The sequence below is a fragment of the Ahaetulla prasina genome, chromosome 12 (assembly GCF_028640845.1).
Source record: "Ahaetulla prasina isolate Xishuangbanna chromosome 12, ASM2864084v1, whole genome shotgun sequence".
NCBI classification, from domain to species: Eukaryota; Metazoa; Chordata; class Lepidosauria; order Squamata; family Colubridae; genus Ahaetulla; species Ahaetulla prasina.
The window spans coordinates 957,461-971,773 of record NC_080550.1 but is presented as its reverse complement, the minus strand read 5'-3'; the positions used below and the strand labels follow the sequence as shown (position 1 = coordinate 971,773).

General features: G+C 39.8%; 1 protein-coding gene across 2 annotated transcripts in view; it reads right to left on the bottom strand.

The window, feature by feature from the left end:
• Positions 1-14,293, bottom strand: part of ANKRD11 (ankyrin repeat domain containing 11) — a 134,309-nt gene extending 120,016 nt beyond the window's left edge. For both annotated transcript variants that reach the window (XM_058155079.1, XM_058155080.1), the window contains exon 1: positions 13,944-14,293. The gene's annotated coding sequence lies outside the window, so the exon portion shown is untranslated. The remainder of the gene's footprint in view (positions 1-13,943) is intronic.
• Positions 14,294-14,313: the final 20 nt, after the last annotated feature.

The window sequence follows — 14,313 nt, the reverse complement described above, 5'->3', positions numbered from 1 at the left end:
GTGGGTGAACTTTCAGGGCACCGGGTAAAGTAAGGAACAGATGGAGAGGGAATGTAGAAATAAAAAGCAAAGAGTCTGACTGCTGGGGGTTTTTTTAAGTGCTCTCCTGAAAAGAAAATGCCTTTCTAATATTACCGCTTCTATTTCAGTGAGCTGCCACAGGGATCTTTTGCAATTCTAAACAGAAAGAGGCAGCATGTGACGCAGAGATGAAACAAAGCAAGTAAAATGATACTTTTTATTGATTCTACTTGTATAGGCACCATTGTGCAAACTTCACAGAACTTTTACAGTAGGATGGCAAAACTAACCTTCATCCCTGATTACCATATTTTTATCTGAGTCTTCCTTCAAAAAGTCCATAGGATTTTTACAAATTTTCCTAATAATGATCATTTAGAGCAAATTAACATATTCTAAAACAAGCTAATGAGCTGTATGCTTCGGGAGGAATATAACCCTAGACCCAGGTACCAGTTCAACATTTTAATTGTGACACCCATACAATCCTTCCTATATCACCATTAGGGCAATTTATTATTTTAGTTAAGAATTTAATTACCATTTAGAATTTCAGCCCTTAATTAAAACAAAATCTGTGGGAAAAACTATTCAGGCAAATTAACTTCCTACTCTGCTGTAGCTGCTTGCTGAAGTTTGTATATGGATCTTCCTGGCCCACATACAAGGAAAAAAATGCCCATATGTAAAACTATATATTACTGCTTTTATTACAAGATAATTTGTTCTGCTTTGTTTTCACATGCAAACAGGATTTTGGGGGCAAATGGAAGATGCTGGAAAGCTCCAGCAACCCTAGCCTATATTCTGAAATGGGCAGAAAAAAAATACTTTAAACAATATTAGGTTTGGATTCAACATAAATTTATAAATGTAGCAACCACAGAAATTTACTGCAAAATGCTACATATTTCCTAAAATTTAATCTATCTTTTATGTAACTTTAAAGTAAAAAAGGAAGATAACTTACAAGTAAACCCTATCCTTTTTGCTTCTTCTTCCCCATTCCCTCTACATCTTTTCCACCTATCAAATATCATTAACCTGTTCACTTATGGAAAAACTGAAAGTGCATAAACATTCAGCAGCAGACTAGCAACAATACTGTTTAGCCAGAAATGCCACACAGAGCAATGGCCTGTTTACAATGGGCAACTTTGCTGTTAAAAGTATTAAAAGTTTTATCCCATATTGGGATAAAATACACTATCTTTCCAGTTGACATACAAAATAATAAGCTTGAAATCTGCGAATTTGCATTGAACATGACACAGAACATGACACAGAAACTCAGAAATGTTCAGAAACCATCCACTGAATATGGAAGTTTAGAAAAAAATGGCAACCAATTCAAATATTTAATGTCATTTATATAATAGTCTATTTACCACACCCTCAAAAACTAGTGATACCAGAGCAGAAAGGATGCAGAATGACCACAGTTGCCAGCTCCACTACTGCCATTGTCCCTCCAAGAAGGAAGAATGCTTTCAAAAACTCTCCAATGCAGGACATCAACCGTATTCAAAAAGAATCCAGCCCTTGCATGCACAGAAGCGTTTGGCCATATGTAAGGAACTTGCTTAATTCAAGCCAATGTCTCTTCTGTCAGCTATTTTTGTGCTGGAAAAGAAACAGAGGACTCTGAACATTCCCACAAGAATGTGGTTTTTAGAAACATCTTATCATCAAGAGGAAAGCATTTAGAACAGCTGGGGGAGTCGGGGGAGGGGAAGTGGCAGCCAATGGATACATTAAGTAATTTTGATTATGTCTTAACGCAGTTCTCATCACTTACTTATGGAAATAGAAACTGAGCCTCAAAATTAAGGATGACAAGTTTCCTGATTTTTGTTTTGGTTTATGGTGTAAGATTCCTTTTATTTTTAGGTCGCAGTTTGCCTATCTATGCTACTAAATGGAGATAAGGCCAGTTCTGTCAATCTGTAAGAACACGACTAAAGCAAACTCACTGCTTTAAAAAAAACAAAACCTTGAAAAGCCAGATGAAGGGAGCAGAAATTCATTTTCCTTTAGCATAAATATTCTTTAACAATATGGCTATTTTAAATAAAGAACAGAAGTGTCAAGCTTTTAAGGACAAGGCAGACAATAAGATAACCATTTGTTGCTTTATAAAATATTTTAAAAGGTATTTCTTTATGTACACAAATGTGAACGTCTGCATTTCAAAATATTAAAATCTTCTGAAAGAACTCCATCACACAGAAGTAAAATATCTCTAATAAAATTGTTAGCTACCTAAATCTAAAATACAAGATTTGAAACCCACTCAACAGATGCTATAGAAATTTTAAGACCCCATGAGGAATGCAATTCTTCTACTCAAAAGAACTATTTGTAAAAAATATTTACATTACATTCCGAAAGATCCTGGAAGACCTGCAATCATGCTACAATATGTGAAGAACATTTCCAAAACAGCAATATTCCATGGCCAAAAAAGTGCAACATGACTAACACATCTTCATTTTAAAAAGGCACTATAACCTAGCACTTGTTAGCAATCACTGCTACATTGGACTGAGTTTCCATAACAACAGGAGAGAGAGAGAGAGAGAGGGGGAGGGAGGGAGGGAGGGAGATGGGCAAAATACAGTTCAGAAAAAATTATACCCCATAACAATACATGCACAATGCAGAAACGTTAGCAGTATGGCTGATAGAATGCTTCAACACAAATCTCGCAAATTGACAAAATAACAAAATTGACAAATAACTACCACAATTATTTTTGAGGTATATTCTTCATAACTAGTTTTTCCCATTTGATGCAAACAGCCTAAGATCAGTAATAGCTTAAGAACAAATTGCTACAATTATATTTTAAGCATTAATGTAAGAGGCACACTATCTGAATATACTAAAGCTGTGATTTCCCTATCAAAGACAAGCAGCTAGTGAATGTGCAATGTGCTTTTTAAAACAACATACGGCACTGAACCAGATATTAAGATGATTTTGAAATTATTGGGCTAGAAAACATTTCCATTGCTTAAGGACTTGCAGTTTAAATGGTTATTTCCTTACACAAATATATTGCTGAAAACTTTTAAACAGATTTCACATAGGAGTGTCAAACAAGTCTGACATACGTCAAAATTATGTTAATACTCATCAATACCTTAGATTAGATCAGCAACTAATATATGTGAATGTAGACATCTGAAGTGGTTTATTTGTTTTTTTTCTAGGACCTGACATAGTTCCATAAACAACTCATCAGAAACTGAACCAAATAAAAGGATTTGTTAAAAGTGAATAAAAAAGAGCAGATTAATTCAGGACTATTAAAATGTCACAGTAAAAGATAGTCAGAGAAGAAAATCAAGACTAGGCAAGACTCACTCAGGATTGCAATTAGGTAATAAATCACATTCATTAAAAATATTTTAATGTACCATAGATTACTATGTATAGATAGAGGGGCCAAAATAGAGTCCTAGAAAGGATCCACAGGCGACTTCTATGTATACAGCTTTTCATGGGACAATTTTAAGATTTGTCCTCGTCCAATAAGCACAATATTTAAGCCTAATTAAGACAACATACCTCACTGGCTAGTAGGCATCTACAACATTATTTCAATAAATAAAACGTATCAGTCAGAATTTGCTACAATTAATTGTAGTACACTATAAAGCTGAGAATCTTCGCTCTGGGAACCAAACTGAATAAATAATAAAGAGGGTTTACTGTTTCCTCCAGCAGATTTCACTCTGCTAACTCAACCTTAGCCATCTAAAATATAATGCTGGTTGGAAAGTATCTACATGTCCTCTTACTTATTTCAAACTTTAGCAGGCATGACTCATGAAGAAAGAATGCAGAAGTTTTCAAAGCTGCTAAACATGCTGCAGGAGGAACTTGTGATTGACTGGTGCTCTCTCTCCAGGCATTTCGTTCTGCATAAACTTATCTTGCATGACAAAATGCAAATACTGCCTTTCCATCCTTCTAAAGACACTTCGGGAAGCAGAATTTTAACACTACTCTTAGATTTTCTTCTCAAAATAAATAGAGCCCCTTAGTGACCTAAACTGGCACTGAGCCACAATTTATGATCATAGATTATTCCTTTTTAAAGATTGCTGAAATGATTGTTGTATATAAAACTAATTTGTCAACAATATTATATGGTAACATTTACAGCCAAAGCCCTTTAGAAGCTAACAGTGTAAGGACACCAGTTTGCACAGACTGAACTCAAATGAAGCCCTCATACCCACACAATACAAACATGACTTATTAAGAGTGGTAAAATTGCCTTTTCACATTTAACTGATGAGATTTAGGAGAATAAAATTCCTGGGATCCAATATAGATCTTTACTACTCAAAGACAGATAATTATTGCTGCAATTATAGCAAATCTATTGGGTCAGACTTCCTGATACTAAACAAAGTTATTTGATCTTGTACTAAAGCCACAACAGAAACTCAAAGCATAATAAACTAAACAGTAATTATAGCAAATTACCTGTGTTAAAAGTATGTTTAGAACCATAAAAAGTAAGGTAAAATCTCCCTCAAACTCAAATGCTGTTGACTATAAGGGCATCTCCATCATGTTTTCTTCTAACAACACAAGAGTGGCTGATGCTTTTTTAGGCAGTACACGATTGCATACCAATGTTTACAATATTGATTTTTGAAACATTAAAATCAACCAAAAAAGATTTTATCTGGAATCAATGTTTCAATGTCTCAGCTAAAAATAACTGTTACAAAATGAATGAAATCAATTTACAAACTTTAGACTTTCTTTCTCAGTTGCTGGATTACAGTACTAAGGCTTCAGCATGAAAGCCAAAAAGTAACAATGCAAACTAATGGCAACACTTGTAACTAAAATCTATCAAGGACATGTTGAAAATACTGGACAATAAAACCCACCAGTACAACAAAAGTCCATACTCCAAAGGAGAAAGAGGGGCAAGAGAATTATATAAGGGTTGGATTAACCATGTGAAATCATAATTCATTTGCTTATTCCAGCACAATTTATTTAAAGAAATAATTAAAATTTAGAATTTACAAGTCACATTTACATTAAAAAAACTTACTAAATCTTCTCCAAGAAGATCAGAATGCAGTACATAGATCAATCTGGTTGATCTTCAGTTTAATCTTTTCAGGTAATTTTTACTAAGAAAGAAGGACTGGTCTGTAATTATTTTTATGTTCATAGCTGAATACTGAACTTAATCTATCCAGTTGTCCTATCAACATGGTAGAAAGCTTCTGCTTTTCAGGATCCACCAGCAATAATGAAGGAAGAAGCAGTCAAGAAACACTTCATAGGCCAGCACTTGGTAGAGCAACAATGGAAGTCTTGTTAAAAAAATATTCAGATGCTATGATGTGTCCATAGTTAGAAAGGTACAGCTCAAAATGATGCAAACAATGGACACGAAAACTGAATTTTGAAGAAGCGATTTTGATACTTCTGAACTTTGGGGTTGGAGAAGATGCCTGAGAATACCATGGACAGCCAAGGAAAAAAAAAGCCTATGAATGGACCACTGCATTCTGAAAGATCAAATTAGAGAGAAATCGGGGGGGGGACCTATGTGTGTGGTCACCAAGGTGTCACATAATCAGTTATCCTATCAGTCTGCCTCTGGAACAAACCTCTGAATACCCAATTCCAAAATGATTGCTTTATCACAGCCATGTCAAAGGAACAGCAGCCATTAACCAGACCCCATATTTCCAGTTATACTTCCCAGTCACACAGACCAATCATTGGATCAAACTCCAGATATTTTTTGTTTTGTTTTTTGTTTTGTTTACATTTATACCCCGCCCTTCTCCGAAGACTCAGGGCAGCTTACAATGTATAAGGCAATAGTCTCATTCTATTTGTATATATTTTTTTACAAAGTCAACTTATTGCCCCCCCAACAATCTGGGTCCTCATTTTACCTACCTTATAAAGGGTGGAAGGCTGAGTCAACCTTGGGCAGGGCTCAAACCTGCAGTAATTGCAGGCTCTGTGTTCTAATAACAGGCTTCTCTACTGCCTGAGCTATCCCGGCCCCTCAGATTGTACTCAAAACAACCAAGACCAGAAAACATCTCTAAAGTTTGCCTAAAATATTTGAAATATTGTATTATTTAATACATAGAAAGCAACCATGACCATATATACGTACATGTGAAGAGTGCACATATACTCCAGACTAATAAAAATGTGAACTAGAGTAGAACACAGTAGCAAGGAAATAAATAATATTGATTTTCAGCAAACAATATGTGAACTAGGAAAACCACTCCAAAATCTATAGGCAAATGACTTTTATCAGGACTAAATAAAATTAACACAAAAGGGTTGCCATGGATTTATATTTTTAACTGGGAAGCAGAATGGTAGAATCTACTTTCATTTTTTAAAAATGTCCATGTTCTAGCGAAGAATTCTATTCAGAATTGCCAGTTCTGATAACTGCATGATGCCCTCTCTTTCCAGAATCAAAAACAATGCCCCCTAACCCTCTTACCAGTTGCCAGGGGACCTAAGCAGGAGAGCCAGTGGCCTCCTGGTCCTGTATGCAGACTTATCAGAGGCATTTGCTTGGCCCCTTGGCAAAAACATGCAGGCTTTCACTCTGGTGCTGGAGGGCTCTCATATGTAGTATTTATAGCTCTTAATTTAAATGAAAGATGAAACAAATGATTTCATTATTTCCACACGAGTTCCCCAACCCTCCCTGCCACCATTTTCCTATAATAGTTAGATCTGTATTTCTGTATCTGTATTTCTGCTTAAACCATTTTACATATGTAAAACATAATCCTACATCCTCATTTTATGTAACTACCCAGTGAAAAAGTTATGAAAGCAATCATGCAGTTAGGTCTAAAAGGAATTTCTCCAAAGGACATCAGAATGCACTACGTGAAACATATTCCCATTAAGCCTACTGTTCTTTGACATAGAATCTATTTAAACCAGGGGTGTCAAACTCGATTTCATTGAGGGCCATATCAGGGTTGTGTTTGACCTTGGGGGGGCATGACCAGGGTGGTCACTCCTGTCAGGGGTGCCTGTGGTGGCCTGAGCGCTCTGCCAGTGAAAATGGGCTCCCAAGCTCCATTTTCGCTGGCAGAGGGTTGCAGGAGGCCATGGCAGCTGAAAACAAAACTTGGGAGCCCATTTTCAATGGCAGAAGCACCGCAGGCCAGTCCTTCGCTGTTTCCAGAGTGGCCCCACGGGCCAGATCTAAGTATCCCACGGTCCGTCTGGAGCCCGGGCTTTTGAGTTTGACACCCCTGATTTAAACAATTGCACAATATGGTACACGCATCATTCTAAACCAACATGTAAAGTTGGACTTAACATATTTCATGAGTACAGCCAATTATGATTTAGTAAGTGACCTACGCATAAACAAAGCATGTCTTCACAATGGGTGAAGACTCAGCCATCCAGTTGACCACTTAGAATAGTCTTTGGAGTAAATTCCATTATTCCACATGGGCAGCCTGCCCAATGACTAGGGACACGGCTTCAACAGCTGCACACAGCCTTCCCAAATGCTAACAACATTCCTTTTCCTAGTCACAACCAATGAAAGGCAGCAGGACTATTGGTGGGCTATGGTTATGAAGTTGCCACTGCTCTTATGACTGCTGTGTTTTCTAATCATAAGGAAAATCCAAGGTTGCTATTCTCACTGCCACCCTTAAAGCCTATTTGTTCACAACTCTTCCTTTTTCTAGCAAAAACTTTAAAAACTGGATCATCTATAATAAAAGAAATGTTTCCAACAAATATATAATCCTTATAAGACTTAAACAGTTCTACACAGGTGTTCAGACAGTGCTTGATAGGTTTATAAAAATATTATTCAACAATTAAGAATACCTGCCCTTAAAAACAGATCTGTTTTATACAAGCAGAATCTTCTCCACTTTTTTTTAAGAAGGAAAGAGTCTGCCCACAGACTCCTTGAGGATAAATAATTTACCGCATAAATGCCAAGGGCAGTGCAGCAAACCAATGGCAGATGGCAGGGGCATTGCTTACAAGAATGTGGATGCTTACTTTTCTCTGTAAAAACCATGAAGAACTTCACTGAAAGAGGGGGGGGGGAAGGAGGGGGAGGGGAGGAGGAGGAGGAGGAAAATATCTGGCTTCTCTCAGGTCATGTTTCCCACCAGCAAAAATTGACATATTTTCAATCGCTATGAGGAAGTACCTGCTGAATTCCCATACGTGTCAATTTTTCATCTAAGCTGTGCCAACAGAACAGTCTTACTCACATAATGAGCTAAAAAAGCAGCTTGCTAGAAAAAGGACAGATTTAAGCACTGTTTAAAATCTATATAGCAACTTTCGAAGAAATTGCAAGATTTGTCAAGAGGTTTAAATATAGTTTCTTCAATATTTAATGCATGAAATATGATTATAACAAAGGGAAAATGAGAAATTAGATTAGCAATATTCTCAAAAGAAAAGCATATCATTTCCACTTATAATTCTCAATTTAATAAAGCAACTTAAATAAAATTAAGACATTCATATAAGATAAACTGTGTAATCCTTTTAGTTTTGTAACATTATGTTTGTAGAATCAAAGGTCACAGTAAAACTTCAAGAAAAAACATATCTTGAAGAAACAATGCTATAGTATTATAAAAGAAGATTTAAAAATTAGGTCAGGCCTCACAATTAAGGCCTCATCATTTTCTCTTAAATCCAACCAGTATATGAACCAAGTTTACAGAGGTCTAAAACCACAGCAGAAAACCCCAAAACAAAACAAAGCAAACATGTAGTCAATTATTACTAACACAAGATACCGGAAAGCCTTCCCTCACTCTGGTGGACTATATTCTTTCTGCTTATCTAACTCCGGGAAAATCCTCCCAAATGAAATAACCACCAACCATACATAGACTATCAGCACTGTTGCTAACCCGAGAATCACTGATACTTGCAATTTTTTTTAAAAAAATCCTTTTTAGAAAATGGACACATTGACAACGAAAAAACCAACTCTCTTTAAAAACCCCTCACGGAACCTTTTCAAATGAATTCACTCTACAGGAGCATATAGAAGCTTTTTAGGACATAAGCCGAAGCTTTCAATCACTCAGTAGGAACCTGGCCACCTTCTAATGAGTCAGCTACTCTCTGAAAGTACCCCAGTCCAGCCTTTGACTGAGTTCCGCCTCAGAGAGCTAATTGTCCCTGAGGCCAATTGTTAAACACCAATGTTTGTGAACTGTCACTTTGAGGTGTAAGACACTGTGGACTCCCCGCCCCCCACCCTCTTAAAAGAGAGGTATTTATCAAGTGTTTTTGAGACAAAGCCATGTTTTTCATACCTCTTTCACATCTAAATTGAAAACAAAACTATAAGCCAGCTCTCAGATTTGTCCTATGGGCTTCAAGTTACAGATAGTATTTATACACCAGCATAAATGTTAACAATCATTTGCTTTATCTCTGTCAATACATTATTTTTATCCTTACTATGCTTCTTTTATTTTTCATACTGTCTCATGTCTGATTTTCCTTATATCTTCCAGTAGATTAAATCTTGAACAACTTATTCCAAACTATACTCATCAGACTTGATATTAAAATACTTTGACATGTCTCCCTGAAAAAGCCTAATAATTTTAAAATTCCATTTATAATGTGGTTCTTAAGTCTATTCTTGGCAAGACAGTATTACCTTTAAAATATGATTTGATAGCAATTTCTAAATCACAATTAAAATGTAAGTAAATCTATTTCAAATGGGCTTCATTTTGTTGTTAAACTGCTGCTGCAATATACATAAATTTCATGTTTCCCCAAAATGCTACTGAAGTATTGGTGAGACAAGAGAAGCTTATTTAGAAAACTGCATGAACAGAGCGGCAAGATTAAAGATTATCATTAAGAGTTTTTTTAACTGAACCACAGCAAGAAAATCTATTCCATTAAAAATAGTGAATACAGCAAACCAATTAAAAGACACATACATGGATTTCAAAAAAACAGTAACAGCAGCAGCAACAATACTGCAGATATCAAGTTTGAATCAAAGGACAATGCAGTTTTTTATTCCACTCCCTGTTCTGTAGCAATAAATATTCTGAACCTATTTGTCCCTGTTTTTGGTTAACATACAAAATTGCCTTTTTGACACTGCGGTTTCTCTTTGTTTCCTAAACATACCTTCAGTACCACACACACAAATTGTATTTTAATGGTATGTTTACAAATGCTAAGAAAAAGGCTTGAGAAAAATATTAAGCAAATCTATATGGAGCATGGACACATTTTCCCTTTACTTTATAAAATCCAAGTGTATATATATATACACATGTGGTTTCCTTAAAGAGACTAGACTAATGATACGGTCTGATTAATGCTGCCTGATCACACTAAGGAACCATTCTTTCCTGGCAAACAGAAGCCTCTCCTAAAATCAAAGCAGAATTTTCCATATCAGCGGACATTTTATTTTGTGAAGGGCAAAAACTAAAAATATTAATTATTAAGTTCTTCACAGTAATTTTTACAAAATCTTATCATTTGGAAATGCTTAAATTCAGTTTTTAATACTCATAAGAATACTATTAACCCAGAACATATATATTATCTTAATGAGACCTGGAACATCCACTCTGCCATGTAGTTAGAGCTACCTACTGTGTGTAACAACAGTCTCTCATCTTCATCCTAGAGTTAATATTAGCACATCTCCTTTGAGCAAGGCAAACTGGTACTATATGAAATTTACAGGAGAAATATCTCATCTGCACAGTCTCAGTCATCCAGTTATGATTGTCCCAAAGGTGCTTTTTCAAAAGGCAACAGGACTTTCAGTTCAGAACTGAAAAAGCTGCTTGGATGAGAAGCGAAATGTCTTCAAAGAAAAATCAAAGTCAAGTTGCCTTCTGAAAAAGCACCTTTGGGACTCAACTAAACAGCTTACCCTTTATTATTCTCGCTGGTATTTAAACCAAGGGAGGGGAAGACACATAATGGGAAGCTCCACAGTTATGTGCCAAAAAGTAATTATTTTAACATCTACATTTAGGTGAGAACAGCAGCCCATAAGCAGCTATGTGCCATCACTAGGATGTCATGGTGCCCCTTATTGTGTGGTATAATTTACATTATAAATCTACAGAGGAATTATTGAGTCTGTCATTTGCACCTCTATAACTGTCTGGTTCGGTTCTGCAACCCAACAAGAAAAACACAGACTTCAGAGGATAATTAGAACTGCAGAAAAAATAATTGCTACCAACCTGCCTTCCATTGAGGACCTGTATACTGCACGAATCAAGAAGAGGGCCGTGAAACTATTCGCAGATCCCTCACATCCTGGACATAAACTGTTTCAACTCCTACCCTCAAAATGACGCTATAGAGCACTGCACACCAGAACAACTAGACACAAGAACAGTTTTTTCCCGAAGGCCATCACTCTGCTAAACAAATAATTCCCTCAACACTGTCAGACTATTTACTGAATCTGCACTACTATTAATCGTTTCATAGTTCCCATCACCAATCTCTTTCCACTTATGACTGTATGACTATAACTTGTTGCTGGCAATCCTTATGATTTATATTGATATATTGACCATCAATTGTGTTGTAAATGTTGTACCTTGATGAACGTATCTTTTCTTTTATGTACACTGAGAGCATATGCACCAAGACAAATTCCTTGTGTGTCCAATCACACTTGGCCAATAAAATTCTATTCTAAAATTCTATTCTATTTAAGCCTTTAAAGATCTATTCTCAAAAAATAAAAATGCTTTTAGGAAAGCCTTAACGTGCCATGAGAACTGAATTATGCATGCAACTATCCATAACTCAGCACAACTGTACATGCAGCAGCCACAATATGCACAGTGTTCTAACCTTGCTCCTAAGGCATAAGGTTCAAAAGCCAGGGCAGTCCCCAAGTCCAGCCTCCCAGATGCAGCCCTGTTCAACCGGTTTAGCCAGTTAACCCTTTAAGAGAGAATGCAGAATGTTTACATGAGCAGTAAATACCCGGTTGCCTATGTGACTATCTCTATTCCATAGAGAACTATATCCTAAAACAGCTCTCAATTCTCCAGGGAGTGACTTTGAATTGTTGTGTCCTTGCATAGAGCAGTGCCCTATTGCTGCTCAGTCGGAGTGCAAATCTCCCACAATGCCTACTATAATTGTAAAAAATTTCTTGACTTTGTCAAAGAATCTTACTTTTCATCTACTTTAATCACTAGCAGCATCTCTAATATTTTAAGAATTCCTTTTCAGCATAAAATTACTCAGATATAAGCCATCTACTATAGTCAAAATAAGATTTACTATGAACACTTAAACTCTTCAAAAATTAGGGTCTCTTGAATTTCATTAAGAAACAAAAACCAGAATAAAACTAGGGCCACAGACACATAAAAACTGTGAGAGAAGGAAGAAGAGGTGCAAAGTCCAATAGGCAGGCTCCATTTTTCGAAAGAGCAGAATTACTTCTAGGAACATTATTGATAACATTTCCAAGCACAACCATGAAAATCCTCTTGGCTGGTTGTTATTCTCTTCTTTGCCTGCCTGGCAAGGCTATTCTGTCCATATTCCCTTTCTAGAACAATCCCTAGAGATGCATTTGGCTTTAAAAGACAGTGACTGATCTGCTCCCTCTATGGCCATGTTCCTTGTGACAAGGGAGATCTGTGTACAAAATAGGAAAGGAGGGGGAGGGAACTGCAGTTCCTTCCTGCAACTATCAAAACAGAGCAACGATTTTGAGAGGAGCAGCAGATCCAAACACACCAGCCCTTGTGCCTCAATGAACAGGCCGGATTTTCAATCCACAGGCACACATCCTTCGCAGGACAGCTGCCTTCTCTGGGAAAAGGGCAGAGGGCATTAGAGGGCTCAGTTCCTCAAGGGGGGGGGGGCGGCGGAATGATTTGCCTTTCTAAACATGTAATCAATCCTCTTCTTAAGAGACGAGGTGGGTGGGAGGCTTTAAATTCTGTTTGAAGACATACAGCTGCTTTTTATTTCTTGTTTTAGGAGGGAGCCCAAGGAAGAGGCAGAGCAATTTAGAGATTAAACAAGAAAAGAAATGCAGTTCAGCCCGCCTTGCTGGCAGAGGGCTGCTTTCCCTACTCAGGCAGAGCCAGGCTGGCGGAGAGATGATGAAATATTAAATGGAGATTAGCAGAACCAAGTCATTTTCACCGCACCAACCCTGGAAAATGCAACGCCTCCCTCCGCGGTGGCAGACCCTCTTCTCCGACCGGGGGTCCCCGGGGCCCAGGAGCCGCGCCTGCCTTTCACCTGCGCCACCCACCTCGGCTCTCTGTCCGTCTTTCCTGCAGCCGGCTTGGAGGTTGCTCTCCCCCACCTCCCGGCTCGATGGCTCCTCCGCGGTCCTGCTGGCCTTCCAACCCCATCGCCCCATCCTCCCAAGGCAGCCCCTCCTGCCACCCCCACCGCCCTCCTCGTCGCCGGGCTGGAAAGCCCCGGCAGCTGCCTCTTTACGACTCCCCGGGCGGGGATGGCGGGGTCTGCCAAGCCTCCCCCGACCGCGGCCCTGCGCTTCCAGCCGCCGCCCGCCCGCCCGCCCGCCAGCCCCTCTGAGTGGGGGGAAGCCCCGGCAGAGCCGGACCCGCAGAGGTGACCTCGAGCTCCCCCTCGGCATCGCGCCCCCCCCCTCGCCGGGACAGGGAGGGAGCCGCTGTCATTCGGCCGAGCGACCCCTCCCCCGCCTCGGAGGCCGCTCCGTTGCCCGCCCCGCCCCGCCCCGCCGGAGGAGCTGCTCGCCCTCGATTCGGGGCCTCCCACGCCGCCGCCCCCCAGGCCACGTGCTCCGCGCGCCCCCAGAGCTCCCGGGCCTAGCCGCCGGTGGGGGGGAGGGGAGGCCTCGGCGTTGTTCTTACCCGGCGCTGCGGCGGCGACCGACTCTTCTCCGTGGCAGCGGGAGGCCCGACGGCGAGCGCGCGAGGCCTGCTCGCAGCTCCTCTGCCTGCGCCCGGCCCGGCCGCCTGCCTGAGGGAGCAGCGGCGGCGGGCGGAGCGGCGCGGCAGCGGCGGGGCCTCAGCAGTGCCGGCGTCGCCGCCTCCGGCCCACCCGCTCCATGGCTCCTCCGCCTCCCCGGCGGCTCTCGCTGCCTCCCCGGCCGCCGCTGGCTCGCTGGCTCGGCCGCTCGTCAGCCCTCCTGCCCAGCCCGCTCGGCCGCCCGACAGCGCCGTTTCCTTCCTCACGGCACCGCCGCTCCGTCCGCCGCCAGAGCCAGCCCTCCCCATTGGC